This window comes from Rhea americana, unplaced genomic scaffold (genome assembly GCF_003343005.1).
Source record: "Rhea americana isolate MKP2758 unplaced genomic scaffold, rheAme1 scaffold_152, whole genome shotgun sequence".
Taxonomy (NCBI): domain Eukaryota; kingdom Metazoa; phylum Chordata; class Aves; order Rheiformes; family Rheidae; genus Rhea; species Rhea americana.
This window is the reverse complement of record NW_028185617.1, coordinates 1,343,386-1,366,703: the sequence shown is the minus strand read 5'-3', so window position 1 is coordinate 1,366,703 and position 23,318 is coordinate 1,343,386. Positions and strand designations below refer to the sequence as shown.

At 37.5% G+C, this 23,318-nt stretch overlaps 1 protein-coding gene across 1 annotated transcript in view; it reads left to right on the top strand.

Moving 5' to 3' along the window:
• ING3 (inhibitor of growth family member 3) overlaps window positions 1-23,318 on the top strand; it is a 425,405-nt gene that overhangs the window by 385,745 nt on the left and 16,342 nt on the right. The gene's annotated exons all lie outside the window — the stretch shown is intronic.

Sequence of the window (23,318 nt, the reverse complement as noted above, 5' to 3'; positions counted from 1 at the left end):
CGGGCCGGGCCGGGCCCGCGGGGCTGGGCGGGCCCGCGCTGGGGCAGGAGGTGGCGGCCTGCTGTGAAAACGCACCTGCGGGCCGAAACGGGCATCGCCGCTTGGAGCGCTTCCAAGTGCCGTCGGGAGAGAGCTGGGGTTTCGTTGTGCTGAGCTGAGCCCACCTGCGYGGCCTTGGCTGGCAGAGTCTCAACCACAGGAGCATCGCTGCCCCCGCAACGCGACCTGAAGTCACGGTCAAACCCCAAGTTGTAGCTGTTGTTCTGGGATTTTTTTTTTCCTCCTTTAGGGGAAAGGGGAGACTTTGAGCAAGTGGCTTAAACACTCTTAATATATATATGAAAATATATTTGAAATAAATATAGAGAGATGTTTTTGAAAATACATAGAGAATGTTTATGAAAACCTCCTCCTCCTCTGGTATTTTGGCCCAGAGTGGCCAAATATCTCACCAAACCTCTTTTTTTTTTTGAGGGGGGGGCAAGATTTCACAGACATTTCACAAGATTTCAGCACCATTGCATCGGAAATGGAGCCTAGCTAAAATGGAACCGAGATCGGATTGTTAACGGCCCTGTAGCGGTTCCTCTAGCTATCCGTGTGCAAAAGAAGGGGCTGTTGTGTTGAGAAAGGAATACCTGTCTCAGTAAAGGCCTCTAAAACTCTCAGACAGTTACAGGGAAATTGTTTTAACTGTAATGATGCTGTCTAAATCAGAGCATTCCTATTTTGAGGAGTAAAAGAGCAAAGCAGCAAGTTTAGAAATGTAGCTGTATTGAAGAAAGGTTTTTCAGGAAATGATTTAACAACTGGTAGTGAAAACTGGGAAGGAGGAGAAACAATGTAATGAATTAAATCTAGCTCTTGTGAGGCCAAAGAAAAATCTATTTCTTGAAGCACTAGAAACATGACCTAAACAAGCACACAAACACCAGACATTTGTATGCTTGGTACTGACGCTTCTAGTGTGATGCCAGCTATGCTTAAACTTTTGCAATTTCACTTTGTTAGATATAAATCAGGGCAGGCAAATCAGAATCTTCATATGTAGCTATCTTTGCTTAAAAAGAAGGTAAAATGGGCATATATGCTTGCCAGATTGGAATGATTTTACGTCAAGTGAAAATGACTAGTAAAGTTCAAAAAATTAGAGAATTAGAAATGTTGTATCTGAATATTCTTTTTTCTTTGACATTTGATAAGCTGAGAGCTTTAACTGTAAGTTTTATCCTCTTTTCTGGAATCAAGACCTCATCTAGAAAGTGCAATATGCCACATCTTTTATCTTTAGTGAATGTTACTAATTCTATACCTAAACAAGGAAAATTGAACTAAGACTGGTATTTTTAGAAGGTGACACTACATTCATTATGGTGTTTGCATACCATTCATTCCTTTTATAACTGCATACTTTACATGAACACAGTCAGCAAGACAGATCTTGTACAGTATGGTGTTTTCCATGAACCAATGCCAGTTTACAAAAAGAGTGTCAGTTTACAGTTTAGCTCTACTTTCAGTTGAGGACAATACTGTCTGTTATAAAGCAAATTAAAAATAATTAAAACCGTGTCTGTGTTTTTGATTATTCCTTGGAAGAGAACAAATCACCTGAGCCACAAAGTTTCATAAAAAATATTAGCACTACAAAAATATTCAGTTTTCTTAGACCCAGTTGCTGTTCTTTAAACATGTCTAAAATGCCAAATTTGAAGTTCCCTTATTTGTGTCAGGTATTTTCTGACTTAACACTAAATTATTTTCAGTGCCTATGGAACTTGAAGAAAGGGGAAAGACCAGTCTCTTAGACTTCTTTGTTAAAATTCTACTAAAAATGACTCTTCAAAACTGTATATATCTGAGCTACTAGTTTTTGATGTATTTGGTCATAAGAAGTGCTTTAAGACTAACTCTGGTTCTTTTTTAAAAAAAGTCCATTACAATAACTCTATCACAAACATAAAGAGGATCACGAAGTTCGTTTAAGAAATTTTCCATCCTTTTGTTGCTAGCTGAAAAATTACATTGTCAAGAAGAGCTTTTACACGAAACAAAGAAAACAGGTCCCGCTTATTAATGTCTGCCAAGCTCTGCAGGGTTCAGGGAAAGGTCCCTTAGGAATACTGCTTTCTATGAGACCGTCAAACTTTGTGAAATTTCCACGATGTCAACACTGGGAAAGAAATTTACAAAATGTTCCCATGCATTCAAAGCAGTAACTTAACCGGAAGTGGTAGCTGATCATCCAAAAAAATCAGGGAAGTTATGATGCTATTTCATTAGATTTTTTTTTCTTTAGTTACTTCAGACTTTATTTAGGGCATGTGGAAGGAGGGTATTTTTGCAAGCAGCAATCTAACAATGAAGCTTTTTGTATTTATAATTTTTTGAAATAAGACTTTGCTATTTGATGCAATGGTTCTTTAATGTATAGCAAAGAGACTTATGAGCGTGGAAACTATTGAAACTTTGTTAATTGGCATTGTCTGCTTCGATTCTCTAGTGCCTATAAAGTACAAATTCTGAGGCTTTTTCTGTGGAGGGCATTTGCAATAACTTTGTGATGTGAATTCTCTGGAGTTAAACAAAGATTTCATGATACAGCTTTTCCATCAGTGCCAGAGGAGGAAGAGGGAGATGGAGTTACAGATAGCTAATAATYTCTCTTTCCTCTGGTTAACCACCTATTTTCATTTAATGTCTAGGAATTTAATATMTATAAGCTCTCTCTTCTGTCAAATGTGCTTGAAGTAGGCCAGCAGGTTCAAAAGCTATCAGAAGATGGACTGACAGACATATGTCTGCACGAATACATATAATATGATCTCATAAGCCCTGCTTCACAAAGAAACCTGACTAAAGAGTAGCTGTTAAGATACCCATCYAACACATAGTTGCAAGTATCTTTAATTTAAACTGCATGAATAGCCTTATGAAGTAGAGTACCATTATGCATGTGTATAAAATTATAGGTGATTATTGCTTGATATTAGATGGAAGAAACTTTATCACTGAAAAAGCAATGAGTTAAAGTAATGCCCTTTTATACRCCATTATAACATTTAAAATTATTCAGATGAGTACTAAACTGAGGAACATAAATGTGGATATGCTTTGGCATCTGTATTATAATTTGTTGTTGTGTCTGTTCAGTGCAGGTGGGCTATTCAGATGAGTTATTCATATACATGTTTATTTACAAGAATTTAAGCTAGAAATGTCTTTGATAGCTGATCATRTTTGCAACAAGGCAGTTCTTAATGGGTTAATTTTGATATATTTTTTCCTATCATGTTGTCAGTTCCTTAGGAAAGTGCAAAAATTCCATGATTGATTTCTTTTATGTGATATTTGTATGGCTTTGAGGATACTTAAATCATTCCTTTTTATGCATTCCTTTTTAATTACAAGCCCTTGTCAGGTATGGACTGGGCAGGCAAGCTCTGTAACTGCATCTGCCAGAAATAAGTACTTTATGTGACTAATAGTCTAGTCACTGATCACAGAGGATGAATTTCTGAAGCTAACTGGTGGTTTTCTGTGTCTCAGGTAAGCATCTCGCCAGTTTGTCTTGCTTTCTCCAGTGTGTTACTTGATTGTAATGGTGTCTGTATACTTTGGTCCTGTCTGCTTAGTTTAAATCTTCCTCAGCCTCATTCCTAATCTGGTTGCTCCTTATCCTGGACTCAAATTTAGATGGCCTACACAGTCTCCCGTCCTTTCCTCTTTGAACTCCAGATTTCTTCTGTCCGTGTTTTCCTTTCTTTCTTGCTCTTGGTGCAGTGCTTAACTTCTCTGGCTCCAGGGTCTGGTTTGTCTTGGTTTTAAGCTTTGCTATTGCCTGGTCTTAGTGTTTAGACACTGTTTATGATAGTCTGCCCAGAGAATATCCCTCCCTAACATCAAAAATCCTCCCTCTCTGTTAACAATAAAAATCTCAGTTACACAAACACCATCTATAAAACTAGTGTACTAGTTGGCTCAAGAATAACCTGTTTCTTAAATGCATGTGTTCAGCAGGGCCCAGCATTGCTTAAAACCATGAGGTAAAACTGTCCTTTTTCTTGTCCTTAATACCAAAACTAATATGTAAGAAGTAACAAAAATTGATGAGTCTGAAAGCCAGAAACAGATGAATCTTGCTCTGTGATCTCTAGTTCAACAGTCTTGAGATGTACTCCAAAAGCCAAGAAATGAAAATCCTTAATAGGGATGTATATCAACTCACTAGGGGTTAACTGCTTGTTAGGAGAGCCTGTGGAAACTCTATCTGTTCTAGAAAACATACTCAGCCTGCCAGTGGGAGGTAGAAGGCTACCAAAGTTAATCAAAAAACTGTATCAGCGGATAGTATAACTGTGAAGTTCTTAAAAGGCAGYAAGAAGGTGTCATTTTGTCAGTGAGATGTGTATCATTGAGTCTGGAAAGAAGAGTACTTTAGAGAGCTCCTAAGCTGAGTACAGCTCAAGGACCTAAAAAATATGGAATCAGATTGTTTTAGCCCTGCCATAGAATGAGCTTCTTTGCTATAGATCCTAGGATTCTTCCCAGTGCTTGTTTTTCCTTCTCATAGTCTCTTCTCCTAAAAATGGATTTCAGTTTAACAGAAAGGTCTTGCTAGTGCTACAAGACAGAGCAAAAAAATGCTCGATTGCTTTTTTTGTGACTTTTCTTCAATATATAGTGCTTGGTGTAATAACGGTAGTCGCACAGTTTTCTGCTGGAGAGTTTTGCTAGACATGCAATAGCTACGAGTTCAACATTTGTAACAGCTTCAGAAATTGGAAAAGGCACCATAGTCTTGAGAGTACAGTTTATTGTAGTACACACCTCCTTTTCAGTCAGAGCAAAGAGCACACTGTAGTATCTGTGAAAAATGCGACAATCAGAACTCTACTCTTGATTTGCTTTGTCTCCTTTTGCTGAGACTGAAGGAAGGAAAAATAGCAGAGAGCCTATTAGAATTGTTGAAGCCAAATCTGGTGCTGCAAAGCACTGGAAAAGGACTTCAGGAAATTAGCAATTCCCTCACAGTCTTATAGGGAGTTTTCATATGTTTTACCTTCCTCCTTTTTCTCTTCATCCTTCCTTTTATCTACACATTTTTTTTCCTTACTCTTCCTCTAAGTATCTTTTGATGCTAAATCTTCCTAAGTTTCTGTCCCTAGAACAGACTATGCACTGCACTGAGATTGTTGTTCAGGAATCAGCATAAAGCGTCTGAGATAACAGCAGTCTCTGCATCATTACACAGAAGTCTTCTGATGACAAAAACTGGAGCTACAGGATGTGAACTGCCCTAATACAAATGGTGTTCCAGTTTCCTTGAACATTCCTTGTGCTAGGCTCACAGTTCCCTCAAAACTTTGTTGCTAAAACTATTATTGAGGGGCTTAAGAGGTAAGAAAACGCAGGATACAGAAACAACAGAAAGATGAGTAGAAATTCAAAGACATTAAGAAAGGATGAGAAAAGAGAATGTTAAAAACTGAAGAATGATAGAGGGATGCTGAGGATTGAGAAAGAAAACAAATATGAAGACATCTGAATGATATATTACCTAGTTATTATTATTACAAAGCCTAGTGGGAAGGGTAAAATAATCTTTCATGGGATAGAGGATGATTGTGACTTCCTGAGCATTCTTCTATCTGTTTCTTATACAATATCTAACGTAGGATGCTTGTGCCCTAAATCTGAGCTGTTTCTCTGTTAGTTGTTTATAGGTACTACTCAGTAGTGTTGGCTGGGATCTTTTCTGGAGTCTGTATACTTGCTGCAAGACAAGCAGCAATACTTTATAAATATGTACAGCAGAATCATCCATTGCAGAGTTTCCTCTGAGCACAAAACCTCATTATTTTCACAAGTACTTACAATTCTCAAGTATTTGCAATTCTAAAAGTTGGCAGATGAGAATGCATGGCATTTATTTGTTAAAATTCCATCATAAAGAGTCTCTTATAATACCTTTTATGAATGTAGCCCATTTTTCAAGTGGGTGAATTGGCTGCTCATCATGTAAACAATGTGTTATTGAAATTTTGATGTATTACTTCCATGGACCAAAAGCAAGAGTAAAAGGRAGTGCTGAATTTGCAGTGCAGACACAGACACAAAGAACTAGACTGCCACTCAGTGGTGGTGGTGATTATCATTTCTTGCACCCATGCCCATTGCCACTGACATGACTGAACACTGCTAAATAATCGATACAGACCGGTCACAAACAGGAGTCAGAAATACATATACAGAAATATCCAACTTTAGTATAACATCCTAGCAATGTCAGAGCGATTATAAATAGAGTGAGAACCATTTCTGAAAAAGACGGTAGGAACTCAAGTGCCATAAAGTTCAATTTTGTTTGACAGTAAGACACCATTATTGAAGAAAATTGTCTGCTCTGATTTATCACATCAGTGACTTGGAAACTTATCTACTATCATTCATCTATGATGTTAGTTGTTTGTATGTTTGTAACTAATATATCTAATATCATTATGATATTCCATGGAATTTTCGATGGAATGTGTCAAAATGACATTACAGTCCTGGTGGACTGTTTATCAAAGAGCTCTTACTTCAGTACTACAGAGTGAGGATGCTTTTCATAACTATAACATGACTCAGTTTAAATTATCTTCTCTGTTTGCATCACACTACTATGTATAGGTTCTCAATTCTTCTTTTCCAGGATCAAAAGAAATCTTGCTGCACTTCAAAAACCCCTTTAAATCTATATTTGTAAATAAAGTATTTGTTCCACAGCACCAGCACATGCCCCTGAGCCACTATACAAAACAGCTCTGCAGGACGTGTCCTAAATGTACTCAAGGCTCCACTGAATCATGAAAATGTGACTTGCCTGTTAAGTGTCCTAGGAACATCTTGTTATGGCCTATAAAGCAGTAGAAAAAGCGCACACAGTGATATTTCCAGAACTGAAACACAAATCTAATTATGCTCTCATCAAATGGCTTATTTGAGACTCTGAAAAATATTGCTGCATTGATTAATATACAAAACAAAGTTTATGTTATAGATTAATAAGCTAGTTTAATATTCATAGTTCTCACTGTATACAAATATTAACTACTACTCTATGCACTTTGTTGTATAGAAATTAATTGCTTATACTTTTATGTAATACATGTCTATATTGCTGCTACTTTTGTAATAAGACCTACTTCTAACATCCTTTTCAGCCTGATTTCCTTTTATTTCTTTTTATAAATGAAAAAGAAATCAATCTGTTTTCTAAGCTAGAATTCATTTTCATGCTGTTTCAGCAGTTAAATATCCAGATTAATGGTCATGCTTCATAATAATTGAAAAATATGTAATTCATTCCAGTAATACATTAAAAATGGAAGCAGAAAAAAAATATACACACGGCAGTATTTCATACACAAAATCGATTAAACTACAATACTAACAAACTTTCTTTTGGGGACACTACATTTTACACTTGTAAGAACCTACTTAATCTGTGAGATGAGCAAAAGGCTCTTTTGCCTATGTTCCATTATGACAACAATTTCTTGGTAGAAATTATTAAGGCTAGTCACAGTGTCAAACTACCTACAGCTACCGAGTAGCAACTGTATGGTTTCTCCTTTACTAGCTTATTTTGCTCTCAGAGAGGTTGTGGAGTCTCCATCCTTGGAGATACTCAAAACTTGACTAGACACAGTCCTGGGCAACCTGCTTTAGCTCACCCTGCTTGACCCAGGGGGTGGGACCAGATGATCTCCAAAGGTCCCTTCCAACCTCAACCATTCTGTGATTCTGTAATGGCAGTTCTCACTGCAGAACGTTCTGTAATGATTTTGCAAAAGCTATATAGTCTATACAAATCAGTATCCTAATTAATAGCTAACTTTCCAATGAAGATGAAATTTTCTTGCTTTTAGATCTTTCTATTTATACTGCCACATCAACAAGCAAGTCCACTCCCTTGTCAGAATCTAATCCCAGATGCTACATTTGACTTTTAAAGAAATTAATGTTAGCCCAGAGAAGGAAAGAACATTTTCTTCAGGGAGAAAGCTGCACTGGCAAAATATTTTGAAGAGATTATTTTGAAAGAGAAGGTGGAGATAAGTGGTTGGATGGAAGTAGAATATGAAGACTAGAATGAGAAGACTAGAATGAGACATTTTATTTTTTTAGTACAAAGGAAACTCCGTATTTCTCATTTTCACCACTAGTTTGGCCTCATCCCTCCTCCTAGCTATAAAATCTTTTCTTGATTTTCAGTTCTGGATGTATTCCCTTTTCTACCAAAACGGCCATTCAGTTTAGCTTTCTCTGCACTAAACACTGATCCATACATGAGATTACCATCCATGTTAGTTTTCTCCAGTCCCCATTATTTCCTACATACATACATACATTGGCCTCCCATGMCTGCCCATGACTCTGCAGTGCTATCCTTCACAATCTTCTCTCCTAGTGTTTTTCAACTATCCTGTTCCCTCCTCTTTCTTTTTTACCCTTAATTCATTCTCTTCCTCCCCCATCCTCCAAACATAGATCACTAACAGCAGCAATTTCCCTTTATTTTGTGAAGTATGGATTCTGCTAGACAAATCTTATGACTACTTTGAGGTCTCCACTGTAGGCTTTTTCATTCTCCTTTTAGTTCTCACATTGACATTTATCTTACATGCTATCTTTACTTTTTCAGATGGTTATCTAATTCCTCCACCTCTCTTGCAGTAATTCATCAGTGAAACTTTCCTTCTACCAGCTGATATAAGTGAAACCCATCTCTCAAAAATTCGTCCCTTACTCTATCTTTCTATTCATAGTCTACTCTGGCTTCTTTCTTTTCTGAAATTGTGAGATGATTCATTGGCAGCTGGGATTGAGCAAGATTTCTTAATTTGGCCACGTACCATCACATTTGTTGTGTYAAGAACTAACTTTATTTAGCTACATGAAAGAAAAGACATCTCTCCCTCCCCCTAAGAAAAACAAAAGCGTAGGCTGTTGAACAACTTTGAGTAACACAAGACACAACCATTTAAAAATTTCAAAAATTTACCAGGCAAAAATAAAGATTGCTAAAGGCACAATTTCATAGCAGTCTATCTACTGTAGAGTATACATTTCATAAGGACATTCTAAATTTGCTGTGACCRAAAATGTTCTCATGTACTAACAATCTCTTAAGGCTATACTTGTGTACTAATAATCTCAAGGATTAAAAAGAGATCTTTTGAAAACATAAACAATATGCAAATGAAACATATTTTCTATTTATTATATATATATTCTGCAAATTATGTGGTTTTCTTCATTCTTAGTTTTTGATAATTTAGATGTTAAATGTTTTATGTAGGTTAAATATATATATGTATATTTACACTTGTGTAAATAYTTTTCAACATTGTTAGTCTTTTCTAAATCCAAGAGTATGTTTAAAGAATGTTTCACTAGCACTGAATGACACAATAAAAATTGTATATATAGTGTAATGATAAAGTTTAAAAACTATTACTGATCTGAGTTGTATTATAGAAGTACATATGAAACATTTGTCCCACCATCAATATTGCTAGACATTACTTCTTAGTCATGTATGGTATTTCATCATGCGAATTTTCTGTTTCTGTGCTTGAGAACATATTATAGTATCAAGGACCGAATAAGAGCTTTTTGCACTGGATGACAATTCTGTTCAAATAAGGAAGCATTGACTACAGAGGCCTTAATGGAATGAAATAGTGGCTATGCTCAATTGACAAATATCTGTAGGATTTGTGAAATCTCATGTCTTTTCTCAAACTGTCTAACCATGTTTGTTTATTCCATAAAACATAGTGCAGCATCAGTGATGGACCTTTATGTCATCGCTGTTACCTGTGTAGTACTTAAAGTGTGCAAGTTTCTATTTGGAGATGTCTCCCAACATCTTCTAACGATACTCAGATGTATTTCTATAAAGTGCATACACGCTTTGTCATCACTTATCTTTTTTATACACATAATAATAGGAGCATTAGGAATTTTTACTAAAATGTGAGCCTGAATGCTGAATGTGAGCTCARCTGAATTTTTGCAATGCCAGAGAAGCTGTGGAAGCGGAGCATATAATCCTTCAACACACAGAGATGTTATGTTTCATATTCACTGCATGTCAAACAGAGAACAATACTTGGAACACATGCAAAAATAAAAGGTGATTAAGATAAAGCTATTCTGAATCCTGATTTTGCTCTTCAATAGTGTTGTTTCCATGGTAACTCCTGCATCACATGGCACCTATGTCACAAAATGCAAAAAAAATTCTTAAAGTTACACAAATACCAGTAGGAAGGATAAACTTCTGTTTCTTGCATCAGTATAAAGAAAATATTTAATTTTCATTATAAAAATAGAATTTGCCACTATTCAACTGGTGCTTAAAGTGTGACTTTATAAACAAAGTAATAATCACAAATGGAAAAAAATATTTAAAGATAAACAAAGACAAAGATTATATCAAGATGAAGGGGAATAGTGGGTTAAAGGGACAGCTGGTGTGTGTGTTATCTGATATGGGAGTTCTGTTCTGTGTTATTATTTTGTTGCTGCTGTGGCAAGGCAGCAAATGATAGCTACTAGTAATTCACTGGATAAGGCACGTGCATAGTTCAGCTGTATCCATGCATTCAGTCTTTCTGTGAATAGAGTTTCTACAAAAAAACCTTTAGAACTTAACAGAGGCAAAACTGGTAGGATTCTACAGAAGTTACTTTAAAAGTTACATAATATATTCAAGGATGTGACCTTTTCTTTTTTGCAATTATCTTACAGAATTACATAAAGATGCTATTACTTCTTAATGAAATCTGTAGGATAATTAAAAATATATAATAAGGTTATAACTTTCCATTAAATTCTATAGCTTTACCTTTATGATCTTCTATTTGTCCTTTTTCAATTCAGTCATTCACATAAACATCTTACCTAAAACCACATGTATATCTTCACTGAAAGAAGATATATTCTTTTCTTTTCCTATCCCTTTCAAATTCTGAATCTTTAAGTATATATTATATCAACTGAAAGGAGATAATGTAAGGAAAAATAGTAGAATTATGTAGTAGTAGTAGTATGACCAAAACCTGAACAATATTGACAAAATAGCAACATATATATACATAAGTATATGCATTCATACACATAAACATTTGTCCTTGATCCCAACTACTTTCTAAAACAACATGCTGCTTCTGAACTAAAAATTTTTATAACATTAATTCTTAATAGTGCAAAAATGACAATATGTCTGAAGCAGAAAGCAGACACAGACCACCTCCAGACTATTTGTGATGCTAAATATGAAGGCATTTGGCTCTGGCTACCACTAATTTTGCATGGGCCCTGTAAAGTCCTACCTCTGAAGACTTATCTGGTTCACAGTTACCTTCTCTTCAGCAGCTTAATGTGACAACATCACTTGCTGCCTACATTATACATTTAAGAAAATGTTTGTATACTTATGAAAGGAAACACTCGGTAATGATTAAATTAGCCTTATGCAGTTAACTGCATAATTGCAGTTAATTGAAAATATACAAGTTCATTCACAATATATAGATTCTTGTACAGGTGCATTATGTATTAATATATCTACATAATAACTTTCAGTGCTAGTGTGATAATTTATTCTTCTTTATTTTATTCGAATGTTCCAAACACTGTCCCATTTGGCACAAAAATCTCCAGTTCTCTTCTGGAAACCAAATATTTTTCTTTCCAGGGGCAGACATTCTTCTGTCAAGTTCAACTAAGTGGCCCACAAGGGAGTCATCTCTGTTGTCCAAGCTATCAAGATACATTTATGAGCCAGCATCAGTAAATAAAGAAGGCAAGCTACATCTGTCCTCCAGCACTTGAGGTCACTGAGCAATTCCAGAACCATAAGTCACCGATTTAATGGAATTTCCCATTCAAATGATTAGGGAACATTAGACCATATCATAAGCCAAAATGTTGGATATTTAGTTCATTCCCACAAAAAAATGCCATGAATCAGGTTTTTCTGTCTGACATCCCTTACATCAATTTTCTATAATTCTGTGAAAGTGTACAGAGAGATTAAGAGATAAATTCTTTGAATATGAAATACTGTGTGCCTCTTAATGAACTCCGCAGCCTATAGTGAGCCATATATGTTGTATGAAACTAAAATGAGCCAAGGGCAGTCAGCGAATTAATTCACTGTCTAAAACGGGGATAAAGCAAGAGTAARAAGAAGTATTAGGAGCTGGCCTATGAAGAAGCAGTAAGGACATTCTGAGAAGAGGCTAGCTTTGCTGGAAGGTAATTCCCATGAAAAAAGCAGAAAGTGTTCCACTTCCAAGGCACTGAGTTAACTGCCAGGCACATGCTTGACTAGAAAAGAGGAAGTAAAAGTAGTAAATGAATGCTTCTTGGTGGGAAGAGTGTGTTTTTCTTCTCTCAGCTGACTAAGCTACTGGAAAGGTCTCTGACAACCAGGACCAACTGGCTATAAAGAGAGCAAGGACCTAAGGTCAGCTGGCATAGCTGGTACAGCTTGGGTCCATACAGCTTAACTCTGTCTTCCAAAAAATCAGAGTAATCCCACGCAACGTCGTGTTGGGAATGGCTCCTGCCATGCACTAACTCCTAAGCAGCGAAGGGCATTGTCTGGGATAGGCTAGCTGGCATGGGCCAAAATTGTCCCAGGAAATATGGTAACAATTTAACTGTACACATGATTTTGTGGCTGGACCCTAGCTTATGCCTGGRCCCATCTAGTTCACTGATACTGACTTAGCCACTATTTGAAAATGCTTGTGTACTGCCTTGGATCCTCTGTTTGACAATCAGCAAATAAAACTTCTAGGGCAAGAAATCAGAACACCATGCTGAATGACAGCATAACCCATGTTACTTGGCTGATGGTTCTGGCCATCAGCCCACAACGTCCCCTCTAAGAAAAAGTTGTCTGTTGCTGAGGAGAAAAAAAAGGGAAATTCACTGGAGAGTCCTCCTASTCATTGAGGAGGCCAATGCTTCCAGTGGGACAAATCCAAAAGTAAGACTGGCTATCCTTTAACTCCTGCTCTGGCTTATCTTGCCAGTGGAAAAGTTAGCACAGTTTACATTTTTTCTAGCTTGATAAATTACCAAATGGCTTGCTGGGCTGATGTGCACACTTCTTCCAGTTTCATCTGTCTTCTGAACCTCACCCTGACACTTTCCAAGCAGCAAGGCTGACATGAGGTCCAACGCAACAGGCAGAATGGTTAACTCTTCTGTCCCAAAGCAGAACATACATGTACAGAAATATCTTCAAACAAGACTCTTTAAAATGTCTCAAAGTTACGATATTCTTACTGCTCATTCCACTCCGTGGAGCTACATACAGGGTATCGTACTGTACGAGAAATATGATAGGGGTTATTTTAGCTAARCAAATGTAAAATTGTTTACCAGCCACTGCATGTCACTACACAGAAAATGAATGCATTGCTCTGAGATCTAATGTTTATTCAAATATAAGACCATACAAATTAAAAAATGCAATTATAAAATACTATAATCTATTCTTGCAAATTACCTGTTGTAATTTTAGCTCTAGACAATAATGACAAATTACAGCTCTCATTTCAAGGATATGAGATGCATTACATAATGCAGATCTATAGTGTTTAGAACCATTAATCATCATCATCTTCTGGCAGCACTATTTGTGTTAATCCTGTTTACAAAAGAAGAGGCCTGCTACGACATACCATTTTAGGTTTCTCACATTCCAGTAAACATTCTATAGAAACAACCATTTGTAATATGGATTCATGTTTAGTTTCAAAATGGAAAAGATAAAGAAATGCTGGTATCCATGACAGAAAATAATTAAGAACTGTTTCCATTTTTATTGGATATTTATCTCTTATTATGTTAATKATCAGTTAAATATCGTTATAAAACAACAAGACTGTCTTAGTTGATAATGTACATTATACAAATAATTTAGGGGCCATTTRATTTCTTTCTCAAAAATTTATTAACCACTGCCCAGAAGATATATTAAATTCCTTAAGCTTTCTGAGAAGTTATTCAAGTGAGAATCCCCCATTCTATATATAATGTATTGTTCAGTGTCAGTTATAGAGTGCCAGGTTTCACTGCTAACAAAAGTCATTTTTAGCGTTAATGACATCGTGCTATAAATACAGCTGTAGTCAAAGTGAAATAATATGAGTTTATAACTGGGTTCATATACAATCATAAAAAAATTCAATATCAAATCTGCCCTATATTGATGAAAGATGCTCACTATCAGCTTGGACCAGGAAATAGTTTTCAGATCCTGTAAAACTTTTTAAAGTTTCTTAAATGTTATTTATTAAAGTAAGCTAAAAYTTTTTGATTTTCTAGATGCACATAAAGGAATAGAAAATAATCTGTCAATGAGGGAAATTTACTTAGGATGCAAAAGATAGCCTGCAGGTCTGCCATTCCTCTCTCTCCCAGAGGTATGCTCCAACCACCAGGAAAGCAACTTTTCTACAGTGTTTTTTCTAAACTAGAGGTGAATTATAATTGTAGGAGTCGTTAGATTTTGTATAAATTCACTGCAACAAAGACCTGAAGCTGGATACCCAACATCCCAGATAGATACAATAATCATTGGGTCAGATCTATATATTTTTTTCTCACACTTAGTGGTCAGGGCACTAAGCTACAATCAAGGAGAGAAAAGTTTAGGTCCCACATCTAAATAAGGCAGAAGAAYGCTTGAATTTATTTTTCTTATCTATCAAGAGCTTCAGAATCACAAGGCTATTACTCATTATAACTCTTTCTCAGTCTGAACTTTACTTTCCAGTAAAAGTTATATTGAAGCAGGTATGTTCTTGCAAATGCCTTAATATATAGTGAATGAGCATTTTCCAATGAAAAAAATTGTTTCACTGAAGAATTCCCGGTCAGCTGCATTCCCAAGCACTATGCATCAATCTTTAAGGGCAGAGACATAGCATAAAATCTGAGACTGTAACTAAGTGGAATACAGGATTTCTAGTTAATAAAGAGGAAAAAAATACTTTGGGTTGTCAAACTGAATTGGGGTAAAAAACATTTTATTACATTTCTTATAAACTGCTAATTGACAGATAATTAACAATGAAGTTTATTTTCTTAATAAAGGAATGTTCTCCTGACATATTAGCTTAGAGTTACTGATACGCTGTAAATTCAAATTGTGGCCTCCCAAGTAATAACTCATTTTATGGTAAAGCCCTCAATTCTTATAGCTTCTTTGTGACGTAGCCAATTTAAAGGGCAAAATATCTGAACATGCAAAGGACCAGACAGCTCTGCAGTGAATATTGTATGAGAGTGTTAGTTGGAAAATCTTTCAATTAGAACCTCTAGAACCAAAATTAAATATTCTGTGAGTATGCTTGTTTATGAGCTTTTAAAGTGGATTTCCTACCACTTTCCACATTGAAAATATGTTCTTAATTGAATTAATACCAACTAATATGATGCTTAAAGTAACTATGTAACTCTCTCCATATTTTATTTAAATACCACTGAATTACTGCAATACTGAAACAAGGTGGGCATTTAACAGGCAAATTTTCAGTGCACATTAAAAACAAAATATTACTCACTTGTTTTTTGGAAAGAATGGGCCTTGAAAAATAGGAGAGCTTTGGACATGTATAAAAACCTGAATCAAGATCARTCTTCTAAAATGGAGCATCATGGGATTTGTTGTCTATTTTAGTAATGTAATTTCAAATTACTTGGGACTTGCTTACATGAAAGATTTTTGCACTTATGCAAACAGTAAGGTGACTTATAACATCCCTATGGTATGGGCTGATTCCAGACCTTTAGACGTTATCTAAAATACAGAAAGGCTGCCCCACCAAAATATGAAATGAAAAATGAATTAGATATTAACTTAGATATTAACTGCAGCCACCTTTTTTTCTGTATTTATGTAGCAACTAGCACAATAGAGTTCAACACATTTGACACCACAAAATTGCATTTCAGAACAAAAATGATAAATGATAAAAACTTTAAGCTGATGCAAGTCACTACCAAGTAATTTTAGTTCATTTGTAAGTAAAGAAAAACATATTTTTAATTGTGTTGCAAATTTGACCAAAAGTATATAAATCAAGTATGTTTAGACCAAGTGAAATATTTTAAAAATATAGAAATGTCACCTGAAAATAGCACAGTCAAAGCAAAGCTTCTGTGCTCCCAGAATTGTCTGCATTTTCATCAATTATACACATTTCTCTAATCAAATAATTATTATAGAAATTAGTCTCCCTGGAAATATCACCTGATTGTATCTTTAGAGYATTGTAGCTACAGCTCAAATACTTCCGCTAATAAAGTTTTGAAAAAMATTGTTTTTTTCCATTTTTTCCCCCAAATTTTGCCTAATATTAGAGCTATATCTGTGTCTTGTACTAAATCTGGGTAGATCTTATTCTTACGTCCCTCAGTAAGGAGCTACAGTATTTGGATTCTGTCACAAAGATTTGTCCACTCTTACAATCCCTCAGAGTTTGAGCTCTGGAGTCTCTCATTTCTCAATTTCTACACAGCTGCCATTTAATGATCATGAAGGAGAAGGTGATTTCTGTGTTACTCTCACATATCTGACAATGTATGTCCAGGAGCAGTGAAGATTCATGCTTCACCTCAATATCTGTATCCTTTCCTGTGGTAGCTCTGTTCCCCCGGTCAATCTAATGTCACTACCTTGGCAAATTTCTCAGAGTATTTCCTTCCCCCTGCTGTCACTTTTGCCTTCTTTGGCTTTGCTGCARGTGCAAGGGAGGCTACGAGTGTATGAATCTGAATGGATTACAGAACTGCATTAACATCCCTGAATCTGTAGCTTTTTTCTTCACTGCCCCATCTGTAGAGCCTAACTCTCTCACAGCATGTCTTTTGAGCAGCACAGGGAATAGACGGTACCTAATATCACGCTGTGGAGCCAATTTTAGCATTTATGGTGGAAAGCTACCAGATGTGAACTTCTTCCAGCCACAACAATGCCCCCAGCTCATGGAAATACGTATGATTTATAATCTCGTGGTTATAATAGAAAGAGAAAAAATATCCTTCTTTACAGATAATCAGATAGAGGTATTTGAAAAATATACTTGTACTATATCTGTTTAAATAAATATTAAATTATTTTCAAATGCATACCACATGATCCAGCATACAGCATTTCAAAGAAAAAAAAATCAAGCAAAAATCCCAAGATTTCTATGAACAGCAAAACGACTTAAGTTGGTTCCTGTGCATTTGTGGCTTATAATGGTTTTTGAAAAGTTAGGTTCATCAACTGAAGCTTTTTCGATGCTTGGGGCACTTACATAACATTGCTCTCGTGTAGATTTTCTTGTGTCTAGTAGGTGGGAAGTTCACACTGCAACTTTTTTCTCAGAGTAAGGGAAGGAAAGTACACTAGTAAGGACAACAGAGCTTTTAAGGAGCAACTACTGTTCATCTCTAAGATGTGAACTACTACTTCTCTTTCAGGTTGTTTGGAATTAGTCAGTTAATTCAAAAGACAGAGGGAGGGCAGAGTGAAAGGACAGATAAAGAAGTGTTTATCAAACACAGAGAATGCTTWCATAATGCTTTATTTCCTTAGGAAGTCAGGATAAAAACACTTCAGTGATTAATATATAAACAGTGATCGCTCATATCCTGCAGACTTTGAGGAAATAACTGAAACCTGCAAGAAAATTTAACCGAGTCTGCAGCAGACAAAATTAGGTAAAAAATGAAGATGTAATTGCCTGAGTCAGTACACAAACACAAGCTGAAAGATAAATGGCAGTTCCATTTTCCTGTTGACTGTTGAAAGTAAATTAATTATCTGGGGTCATGGATTTGTTTCCAGAAATAGGAGTACAGATCTCAGAATTTGCAGGAGTTTGTAATATGTAGAAATGGAAAGTAATTTTTTAGATAGATTACCATGCAACCACAATACTTCTGGGCCAAATTTGCCCTTTTGAGCATCATTTCACAGAAGTGTGAAGTTTCTGCATACTGCTGCCCTAGACAAGGGTAACATTATTTATTGAATAGTCTCACCCTGCTTTTTTTTTTTTTTTTTTTTTAGGCTCTGGCTTTGGATGGAGTTTCCCATTACATAAAGTTGATTGCCCAGAACAAATACGATCATGCTGTAACCCTTACTTGGAACTCAGTCTCAAGACAATTTAGTTATTTAACTAATGTCTTCCAATAACCGTGGTGTGTAGCGCAGCTGGAATGACAGTTATTTCCTGCACAGTGGGAATGAGGCTGTGGGTGATGCCCCTGCAGCAGAAGGGGCAGATTATGGGAGATGGTGAGGTCCATGGCTGCTGAGAGGGACAACTGAACTGCAAGAGAAGGATGACTGGGAAGAATGGGAAGGTTACAGCAGCAGAAAGGTAGGAATGAGCAGGAAGTAAGGAAGTAATATTACAGTAAAGTAGTTGAAAGCCTGTGAGGAGACCAAGGGCCTGATGCCGACACTGGTATTCAGACAAAACTCTGTAAACTGCTAGGAATGTTGCCATCGACAGCAAATGCTCGCTGCAGTGCACCGTGGTGAATGGATTTCAGCCCGCCAGACAGGGCTGCTGCACTGCAGTGGCAGTGCCAAAGAAAAGCAAACCACTCACTTCCAGTATTTTAAGAGCTGCCCAGGCTGGTACTTGTACACAGGCTCTGTTGCACCATTACTTAGTGCTGCCTGGCTATCACTGTGTCTTAAAGCACTTTAGTGAATATTTTCCTCATATGGGAAAATCAAAGTGCACAAACCTACTAGCAGTAGCTAAGTCCTAGGATCATCAGTCTACTAGGGATGGGCTAGGTAGGTCTTTCCTGATTTTTTCAAATTAAATCATTAGTAACCAGTCCTTCTTAAAAAAGAAAAAAGTAAAAAAAAAAGAAAAAAGAAAGAAAAGAAAAGGACAAGGACTACAGGTTTAAAAATACTGGATAAGAGTTAAAAATCAAAGTACAAAAGAAACTATGCAACAGTGAGAGTCCTGAATAGGTATAGAAAGCCCCTGAAAACATATAGCTTGCAAGATAAAGGGAATGGTTCTAAAGGTATAGTGAATGGGAAGACCAACCTGTTGAGGAGGAATGAGAAGTTGGACAGGTGGAAGCTGCTGGACAGAAGGAGACTTGGCACACAAGCCTGCAAGCAGGAAGCAACAGAATAGATTATAGAAAAAAGGCATCGGAGAGATCTGGAATGGGAAAGGACAGATGAGAGGGAGAAAATATAAAAGTCTGAGCTCCATCTAAGACATATACATCAGAACATAAATCCACGTTTTTTAATCAGTTGGGTTTTTTTCCTGATAGTTGAAAACKAATGAAACCTATGCAAGCTATTTGCTTTAGGTGGATCACAGAGCAACTGCAATATTCCTTTATGCCATCATTCTGCCACAAGTGATGATACATGATTTATGTGAAACATTTGCAGGACAAAGGCCATCAACTTTAATAATGTAGGAATTTATACCAACAGGAGGAAACAGCAACTCCTATGGCTTCTATTCTTTTCTCTATGCTAAGCAGTTCTACTGCTGTATGAGATTTTTTTAAGCACTGTTGATTGCAATTCACAAGTTGAATTTCTTTTTAACTTGAATTCACAGCGAGTGTTTAGTTCTTTTTTTAAAGTGTATTTGCATCCCAATAAACACTGTCATTAATCCATGTTTGCCTGATGAGGATCTGTTCTAAATAGGTTGTTCTAATTAGGCTGTTCTAAAAGTCAGGTTCGCAATAGAGTTAATTCTTTACATTTATACACAACAGGAAGTTTTTCATTGTAAAAATATTGTTTCTTTTGTATGGCCTTCATGGCTAATCACTTCTTAAAATGTCAGTTTAAACTCAGTTCTGTCAGTCTGCCATGATACGCCATACTTATTCACACAGTTCCACTGAATTTGGTTGGCTACTGTGAATTAACACTAGCAGAAATGGACAATGTGACTGTTTCTCCAATTGTTAAATAAAATAAAATAAAATAAAATAAGAGAGAGAGAGACTCTAGGTAGATAAAGGAGTTCATATTTATTTTTCAACAGATATTGAACAAAGGTTCTATTCTATTTTCACTTATATTCTATATTATCCCTCCCATCTTCTGTTATAAAGCACTACAACACACGATTCCCAATACAAGAGACATGAAACTACTGGAGAAAGTCCCATGTAGAGCTACGAAGATGATTAGAGAGGACTGGAACATCTCTCTTATGAGGAAAGGCTGTGAGAGCTGGGCCTCTTTAGCCTGGAAGAAAGAAGCCTGAGAGGGGATCGTCTCAATGCCTACAAATACCTTAAGGGGGGGGTGTCAAGGGGATGGGGCTGGACTCTTTCTAGTGGTGCCYAGTGGCAGGACAAGAGGCAASGGGCACCATCTGAACCACAGGAAGTTCCATCTGAATGTGAGGAAAATCTTTTCTGTGAGAGTGACGGAGCACTGGCACAGGTTGCCCAGAGAGGTTGTGGATTCTCCTTCTCTGGAGATATTCAAGGCCTGCCCGGMTGTGATCCTGTCTAACAWGCTCTAGGTGACCCTGCTTGAGCAGCGGGGTTGCACTAGATGATCTCTAGAGGTCCCTTCCAAACGCAACCACTCTGTGTGATTCTGTGATGATTTTTAAAGTAGCTTCCTAATTTTACAAGAGCTGCTTACACATTCCACTAAAACATTAAATGCAAAGGCGGTCACTCCTACATTGGGGATAGCAGGGTCCAGCCCCACCACAATCTTGTCTTTKTCATTCTGTTGACATGTCTGAGTCTCATTCCCCTTTCCACTAATGTGGGCAGTGCACATGCCAGTACTAAAGGGAATGACTGAGACCCAGCCCCAAGAAACTTTTTTCCTAGTTTGCTTGATTTGGGCACCACAGCACATAGGAAATATTTGAAAGAACCCTTCACACTAGCTCTCAGTGAGCCTTTTGCTGGCTATCCCCAAGCCTGCAAAGATGGGCATGTACCAAACTCAGGCAAGAAAAGGGGAGCATAGGAGACAGTAACAAGTCCCAGCATCCTGGCTGTCCTGTGATTTTGGTCATGAAGCAAATGGTGAGAATTTATTGTATAACTGTGCTTCAGTTGCGGTTCTAATGATGGAATTGTTTTGTATAATATTTTTGTACAATATTGTTCTCTTAAATATCCGTTGCACTATACACACATACTCATTTTGTCTTCTACAAAAAGAATGTTTTCTGTTTTTAAAAAGTATTAAAGTCACATTAAAAAAGTGATCCCATCAATTCAGATTTGCCTAGATTCACTAAGCTTTTTTGCTAATGAAAATAGAATAGGATTATTTTAGCTGTGCATTTGAATGGGCTAAGTTCTCTCACCATAGCAAAATCTTTCACTTTAGTAGAAGTGTAGGGATTCATTTCCCAAGAAGGGTCAGAGCCTTTGTCTTCCACATAACAAAATGGCCACAAGCAATTCCTCACATAAAACTTCAAAAACATTATCATTTGTCCACCAGTGTTAAAAATTGTACTTTAAATCAGAGCATTCTGTAAGAGAAATAGTATGCAGATTCTTTCAATTACGGCTCTCGTTTGATACTTTAATTAGGTTTAATCACCACTTAAAAGCTGTTCAGTGGTATTTAAGAAATTAGTCAATACTTCTGTATTAGTAGTGCAGACTAAATGGCTAATGATGGAATGAATACAGAAAGTGACCACTTAAGTACAACAYTTTCTCAAGAAGCTCATAGTTACTATTATACCTTTTTTTCATCCTGAGACAGGAATATAAAAGAATGCGTGGCTATGTACTGTTTTTGAGATACAACTAAAATGAAAATCTTCATAAAAGTCATACACAAAATTTATGCTTCTCTTTCCAAATTTCAATCATCTTCTGCTAATTACTCACAATATATGTACTTGAAACATAAGAATGCAATTTTCCCTTCATCTTGACACTCAGAAACACCCTGCACTGTTTTTTTACTCAGACTTGGCTTAGCAATATACTTCCTTTCCTTGCTTGGAAGCATATGGTACAGGTGACAAAATTAAAAGATAATGAAGATGGCAGAAAACTTGTCTGTCCTAGTATAGCAATTGTTATGCTCCCAGTAGCTACACCTGACACCCCCTACTCCCTGAAAATTTCTCATCAAGAACCATCACGTTACACCATAAGAACATCTGGACAAAAGCAATCTGTTTTCTACGCATTGGTCCATGACTAGACTAGACTCTAATAGAACTGTGATGATTTGGGGGATTGAAATCGTGAAAAATTTCAGCTCAAAATATTTAAATTACAGTAAGAAGTGTTGTAATTGAATCTCAATCATTTCTACTTGCTAATTATTTTCTACATAAGAGCAATTCTAAAGCCCACACAAGTTTATGTTCTATCATWTCTGTAGCTTTATTACTACCCATGTTACTGTGACAAGCTAAACAAAGCATTTTTTTTTTCAGTTTGGCTGTCTCACGAGACGAAACACAAATTAGACCAATTCTTTTCTTCCATGGAGGTGCGATGCTGCTGGCTCAATGTACCATTCCTCAGGAACTTCAGAACAGCCTGCAGTGCCACTTACAAGTTTTGTCTGCAGAAAGAGATGGGCTAATACCCAGACTCCTGGGGAAAAGACAGTGCACGGACTTTAAGGGGCTCCAGGACCCGGCGCTGTAAGAAGGCCCCAGCTACACCGCAGGAGACAACCCTTCGGAGGCCCCGGCCTGCTCCGCGGGAGCCGCGCGGCGCGCCCCACCGGCGGCGTCCCTGTCCCCGTTGCCGCCATTCCGCCCGCTCCCTCTCCCCGCCTCAGCGCCGGCAGAAGCGGGAGGGCGCGGCCGGCGCAGTGCATCAYGGCACACGTAGTTTCCCTGGCTTCCCCGCGCACAGACTACATTTCCCGTGATGCCACCGGGGGAGCGCGAGCCGCGGCGTGCGTCAGCGGCGCGGGCAGCCAATTGCGGTGCGGCCGAGGCGAGCCCCGTCAGCCGCCAATGTTGTTTTCGCTGAGTCGAGCTGCTGGTGTTGTTGGCGGCGGCGCCATATTGGAAGGGACGAGCCCCCGTTAGCGAGAAGCCCCTTGGCGCTGGCCCGGCCGCCGCCATGCTGTATCTGGAGGACTATCTGGAGAGTGAGTGTGTGCGGGACAGCGATGCCGGGCGCCGGGGCATGGTGAGGGTAGGGGAGCCGCGGCGGGGGGAGCCGCGGCGACGAGGCGGTTCCCCCCCCCCCATGGCGGTGTCTGACTTCCTCCC